This window comes from Myodes glareolus, chromosome 7 (genome assembly GCF_982192425.1).
Source record: "Myodes glareolus chromosome 7, mMyoGla1.1, whole genome shotgun sequence".
NCBI classification, from domain to species: Eukaryota; Metazoa; Chordata; class Mammalia; order Rodentia; family Cricetidae; genus Myodes; species Myodes glareolus.
The window spans coordinates 55,390,657-55,397,522 of NC_142032.1; the positions used below are offsets into that span (position 1 = coordinate 55,390,657).

Genomic DNA, 6,866 nt, shown 5'->3' on the forward strand with positions numbered 1-6,866 from the left:
AGACAAGTCCCAGGTGGAGAAAGGGATACTGAGAGGAACCACAGGACACAGTTCTTGTGTCAAGCCTAGGGGAAGGGATCCCCGGCGGGCACAGGGAAAGCCTGGAAGCACTGGGGACACTTGGGAGTCCTGGTGCCAGTTTCCAGAGAGCTCTGGCCAGTTCCAGACCCTAGGCTGCAGTCCAAGCTCTAGAGAGGAGTGTGTGCTTTCTCTGTTCTTCCAGAAGCAAGAGGACAGAAGACATGCTACAAGAGCAGAATGGTATCAAGTGAACCTGGTGTTTGTCTTCTTTGGGACCCCAGAGAGCCCAAAATTCAAACCCCTCCCACAGCAGCTGGGATGACGGCTGTCATAAAGTACTTCCTGTGAAAGGCCAAGGACCTGAGCAGAATCCACACCAGGGTCAAGCTAGGCTTGGTGGCCCACACTATTTTAGAGCCAGGGAACAGGGGACAGGAGGGTCCTCGGTGTTCGCTGGCCAGCTGACCTCGTCTTCTGGAGAGCCCAGGTCCCAATGGGAGATTCTGGTTTTTTTGTTGTTTTTGTTTTCTAATGATGAGATTGGAGAGATGAGAAAGGTGGGTAAAGTGTTTGCACAGAAGCACCAGAAAATGAGCTTGAACCTCAGGACCTGAATAAACCTGTGTGTGGTGACATCTGTAACCCAGGGTCACATAGAGCCATGTGTGGTGGTGACATCTGTAACCCAGGGTCACATTGAGCCATGTGTGGTGGTGACATCTGTAACCCAGGGCCCACATAAACCCATGTGTGCTGGCGCACATCTGTAACCCAGGGTCTCCTATGCTGACATGGGAGGCAGAGACAGGACGACCTCCAGAAACTCATGACCTGGCTTGGCTTACACAGCAGTGACCACAAAGAGACCTATATTAAACAAGGCATCTGACTTGTTATCTACTCTTGCATGCTGTGGCCCCCCATTCATTCACATAGCACGCACACGCGTGCGCGTGCACACACACACACACACCCCACAGCAAGGGACAGTGAGATGGCTCAGTGGGTAAAGGGGTTCGCCAATGAGCCTGATAGCCTGAGTTCAATCCCTGGGACCCACAGAGTGGAAGGAGAGCACTGACCTCACAAACTGTCATTTGACAGCCCCCCCCGCATATGTTATGACATGCACGCATACATCCTCCTCATGTACACACAAGACAGAACAGAAGCTGAAGTGGATAGTGATTGAAGAAGGACACTTGAGGTTGACTTCTGGCTGACACATACATGTGCACACACTGGCATGTTCATCCATGAGAATGTATACTCACATAGACACACATACATGCGTTTATGTACACAGACAAATCCTGCCCTAAAGCCCCTTGGACCCTGCATCTCTAAGGACAGTCCCGAAGGAGAGTCAATGGCCTGAGCTTTCAGCTTCTTTCTCTGGCCACCTCCTGTCTCTGCCAGCAGCAGTGTCCCCAGCCTGTGCCTTTCGTAGCTGGGTCCTTCTGCCTACATGTTGGCCCTGGCCCTAGGCCTTGGGGGCCAAGGAAACGTGATGTGCTAAATAAATCAGGTTAGGGATGAGCGAGGCTGTCTAAAAACATGAGCTATCTAGTGTGTCAGGAAGCTTCCTGCAGGCCCTGATGACAGAGTGGGCCTCGTCAGTGTCACCCAGACAGGGTGTGACAGGGCCTGAGGCAGCAGCCAGATGCACCTCAGAGCGACGGAATGAACATGGAGGCACAGCAGCGCGGCCCCATCCCATGTCGATCCTCATCTGAAGACTTCTGCCCTGGAGGTCCCAGCCGAGCCTGGCTGGGCAGCCCGTGGTCCTCAGGTCTGCAGACCCCAGAGTCACGCTAACACTCCCTGCCCTCCCTTCACTGCTGTCTTCCTGGATTCATCCAGTGCTTCTCTAGAGCACAGTCCATTGTGTTTCTTTTGCTCTGTGCTTGCCCTTTTCTATTTTAAGCAAATGTAGTGGTTGGCGGTCACCCTGTACCAAGCCGGTCTGTGGGCACTCTGCCATTTCCCCAACAGCTCAGATGCCCATTTGCATTTTTAGCCACAAATGATTTTTAATTAAGGTATGTATGGTCTTATTTTTTGAGATGGGGTCTAGACCAAGCTGGCCTCGAACTCACCATGTAGCTGAGGGTAACAGTGAAGAAAGCTCGCCAGGGCGCAGGCAACATGGGTGCATTCACTTGGCCTGGCTTTTGTCTGAGGCTGTGATGTGACCAGCTGCTCAAGCGGCCATCTCCACAACAGTGGGTGTGACCTGATTTGTGAGGCAAAAGCAACTTTTCCTCCCCTAAGTTACTTCTTGTCAGAGTATATTTGTCACAGCAAAACAAATAAAACAGGGACAGAGGCCAGCTTGACTGTATAAGACCCCATCTCAGTATATACATACAGGCACACACACACATACATGCACATACATACGTACATTCATACACACATAAATATACTCGTGTACATATAGATACATGCACAATGCATGCATTCGTATGCTCACAATACACACAATACATTCATACACATGCATTCATACATGCATGCTGTCATGAGTGCATATGCTTGCACACATGCATTGCTCCGTCCTCAGGTGCTGTCCCACTCCTTGCTGTATGGACTGCCTGACCACTCAGGGTACATCCTGGATTTGGCTGCAGACTGTGGCTTTTCAACACAAAGTCCCCTCCTTCCAGCTGGGAGGCAGCTCAGTGCACAATCGGGCTCAGGTGGCTGGAGGTTAGGAGAATTTTTCCCGCTCCAAGAAAGTTATTGTTTTGTTTTTCTTTATGAATTTTCTTTCAGTGCTGGAGATCAAAACAAACCTGGGGCCTCAGGCATTCAGAAGGTGTTTCAGAGTAGACAGGGTTGAGGGACAGCTGTGACCCTGCAGCCTGTTCTAGGTCAGTGCCTCTCATAATTCCCTGGGCACGGAGATATCTCAGGGTCTTGGTAAGGACAGATGCTGCCCAGCCAAGGTTGGGTGGGGCCTGAAACTCTTTCTTCGGGTGATAGCATCTGGATTGTCTTGGACCAACAGTGATCCACTTCATCCTGAGGGCCCCCAGAAGAGCTCACTAGCAGCAAGCTGTCCTGGAGACCTTGTCCTAACTCTAGATCCGTACATAGGTGGTTTTCAGGCCAGTCTAGCTTGCAGGCTCCTCATGACCAGGGCTGAAGACCCATGCAGGCAAAAGGTCTGGTGTGGCTTTGCCTAGACAGGACACCACATATCAGCATGTGACTTGACAGGAAAAAAATTCTCCAGAAATTCAGGCTGACTCTGCTCCCACATGGCTACCTGAGTTGGATGAGGTCCTGGTGTGATGTACGCAAGTACACCTCTCCCCCGATCAGATTTTTTCTTTTCTTTCTTTTTACTCCCCCTTCTCTCTCTCTCTCTCTCTCTCTCTCTCTCTCTCTCTCTCTCTCTCTCTGTGTGTGTGTGTGTGTGTGTGTGCTTGAGCATGTATGTATGTATGCACAATATGGTGTGGTGTGTGTCTGTCAGTGTGTGTGCATGTAGAGGCCAGATTGCTCTCTGCCTTAGTCTTTGAGGCAGGGTCTCTCACTGAACTTGGGACGTTCCCTTTTAATTGATTTGGTGGAGCAGCGAGTCCCAGGGCTCCATCTACCTGTGCTTCTTCAGCACTTGAGCTGCAGCAGTCCCCAGCCTTGCTCAGCTTTTCCGTCTGTGCTGGGAATCAGGCTCGGGTGCCCAGGCTTCACAGCAAGCACGCCACACCCTGAGCCACTTCTCCAGTACACGCCCCAGATTCTGAAGTCTGTGGTGGGTTCCTCAAAAGCCCCAAGTGAGACTCTTAAGTGGAGTACAAAGGCATGGCCAGGGCCAGGAACCCATAGCGCTTTCCTGGGACTGGATGAGTCAGCAGGGTTCAGTGTGGTAGGGTTACTCCCACAGGGTCATTCTGGGTCAATGCAAAAACTCCTCCACTTCACTGCGCCGTCACACGTGGCTGCCCATGATGTTGGCGAGTGGCCGAGGTCAGTGTGAATATCCACCAATCTGGGGTATCCTAACCTGCAAGTTTCTCTGAGGGTCCCTGTTGAAAGCCAGCAGGTGCTAACTCGTTCACTTACTGGTTAACCCAGCATGTAACCAGGACACACTTGCCCCGCATTGCTGGAGACCAGGGGAACAAGGGAGGTGCTAGAGATCTGGCTGGACACTATAAAACTTATCCTAGAGTCTTTGACGAGGTCTGGTGTTCCTGTCTCTTCGTCTCATTATCATATCTCAGCTTTGCACCCATTAATCGATTTTCACTGTCCGTTCCCAGTTCAGGCTCAATACTGGGACTGCCCAAGCCTCTAACTGGTTTTAATCTTTCTTATGAAAACCCATCCCCACTGCCCTTCATCCACTAGTGCTCAGACCCTCCTCCCTGTCTCCCCACCCCAGCCTCAGGACCACTGTGCACGCTCTCATCGTCCTGGAGTAAGCCCTGCGCCCTCAGCTCTGTTCTCTGCCTTGCTCCACAGCATGTCGGGCTCCGCCAACACTGTGGGATTGGAGCACACTGTAACAACTTTTACACGCTTTCCTTACAGGGTGGATCTCAGCACTGATTCCCTTCAGGTCCTCAGTGCCCCACATGGTGCCTGACACCTGGGAGGTGACTAACAGACACCATGCCGAAGCGACAATGAACTCACAGCCTTCAGGATCGAGTCTCGAGACGTGGTGAGAAATTTACTAGAAAACAACTTTAAGGAAAAAAATTGGAACAAGAGTGTGAGGTGGGGCCAGGTGTGGCACAATATTTGTCCAGAAAAATCTTCATGAATTTTCAAACATACACATAAACTTCAAAAGTTGTTGAACACGGCTGGGTGTGGTGGCGTACACCTTTAATTCCAGCACTTGAGAGGCAGAGGCAGGTGAATCTCTGAGTTCGAGGTCAGCCTGGTCTACAAAATAAGTTCCAGGCTAATCAGGGCAACACAGTGAGACTGATAAAGGGACGGTAAGTTCACACGTCCAAGACCAGAAAAATCTAACTATGCAGACAGAGGGTTCTCTCCTGTCCACCCTCTTCCAATCCATTCCCACCTCCTACACACCCACAGGGAACTATTTCTGTTTCTTCTGTATCTCCCCAGATTTCTTCTAAAAATGCAAGCCAGGTTAAACACACATCCTTGTCTTATTGCCTTGGCCTTGCCTTTCATCCCCCCCTCCTCCACCATGGATGCTTTCCCACACTGAGACTATGTCCTTCGCGCTTGCAGTGCGTAGATGTCTACAGGACGGGTTGACTCAGCTGGTCTCCACTCCCAGACTCAGGGTCATGTCCGACTCTGACTTTGCATCAGTCCGAGACAAGCCGTTCTGCACAAGTCCTATTTGGAGTGTGTGCTGCCACCTGAGTCAGGTGACGGCCAGAAGGGCACTTGCTCCATGGAAGGTACCTGAGCAGTGACGTGAGACCACATCTCTCTCCAGAGTCGTGGTGTAGTGAGCTGTTGTTGCACTCGTGAGCTGCCCTGTGTCATGGTGAGGCCATGGCTATGTCTCAGTGAACTGCTGTCTCACTTATGGCTGCCCCGTGTCACGGTGAGGCCGTGGCCATGGAGCAGTGAACTGTTGTCTCACTCGTGGCTGCCCCGTGTCACGGTGAGGCCGTGGCCGTGGTACAGTGAGCTGTTGTTGTATTTGTGGCTGCCCCGTGTCACAGTGAGGCCATACCACTTTTATTTTGCATTTCTTCGGAGTGAGACTGAGCAGCTAATGCCAAAGACGAGCTGTGTCTTTTCTGTGACTCTCCTGTTCTGTTTTCTGCTAGTTCGGACCCAGCTACTCACGCCTATGCACTCTTTGTAAACTAGGGAAGTGGCCCTGCCTATGATACGGGTCACAAATACAGGTTTTCCCCCAATTTGTCTTTTGATTTTTACATCAGGCTCTTCCTGATGTTTATTTTTAACATGTAGAATTATTTCATAATTTGAATTTCTCAGTTGTATTCTTTGTTGGCTTTGAGATTTATGAATTATAATTAAAAAGAAGAGAAAGGAATTCTCTGACGGCTTTTCTCAAGCCAGCGGCTGTTGGATGTAGCTCACGTCTGCTCAGCTCTGCGGGGTGACAGTGTAGCTCTCCTTCTGTGCACCACACTATTCTGAGGTAGATGGGAGCAAACATCCATCTGCAGACAGGGACCCAGTAGCAGACCAAAGCAGATACCACCAAATTCCGACTGGTGAACCAATGGGTTTAATTTGGGGTCACTTACAGAAATGTGGGTGAGGGGTGACTTACAGGAGCAGAAATGACTCAAAGACAGCTGCATCCCCAAAGCCCACCCCAGCATGGGTGACTGTAGGTGGTTTTTCTTACTCTTTGGGGGGCCACCACACAGCTCCCAGATAAATACACTGAAACTTAGTCTTTCTTATGAATGTCTGGCCTTATCTTGACTTGTTTCTAGCCAGCTTTTCTAACTTTAATTACCCCATTTCTCCAAAGAAGACCCAAAGAGTGATGTCTGAGTCCCTGGAAAGGGGGAATAGAAGAGATCTCCTGAGTAAACTGGAGGCAGGGGTGTGAAAGTGGGGGGATGGGGACTTGAGGGAGCGGGTAGGGTGGGGTGAGGCAGGCTGGACTCAGGAGGGGGGTTGAGGGTGGGATAGAGAGGGAGAATAATGAAAGAGACATCTTGATGGGACGGGGAGCATTTCAGGGTTAGGAGGAAACCTGGTGCCAGGGAAACTCTCAGGAATTCACAAGGATGACACCGTTAAGATTCCTAGCAATAGTGGAGAGGGGACCTGAACTGGCATCTTCTGTAATCAGATTGGTGACTGCTCTAATTGTCGTCAGAGAACCTTTATCCACTAACTGATGGAAG

General features: G+C 50.6%; 1 long non-coding RNA gene across 1 annotated transcript; it reads left to right on the forward strand.

The window, feature by feature from the left end:
• The first annotated feature begins 4,231 nt into the window (after positions 1-4,231).
• On the forward strand, positions 4,232-6,552 carry LOC146893557 (uncharacterized). The gene is made up of 3 exons (XR_015002955.2): positions 4,232-4,453; positions 4,567-4,699; positions 5,248-6,552. It is a non-coding gene; the product is annotated as an uncharacterized LOC146893557 (long non-coding RNA).
• The last annotated feature ends 314 nt before the right edge of the window (positions 6,553-6,866 follow it).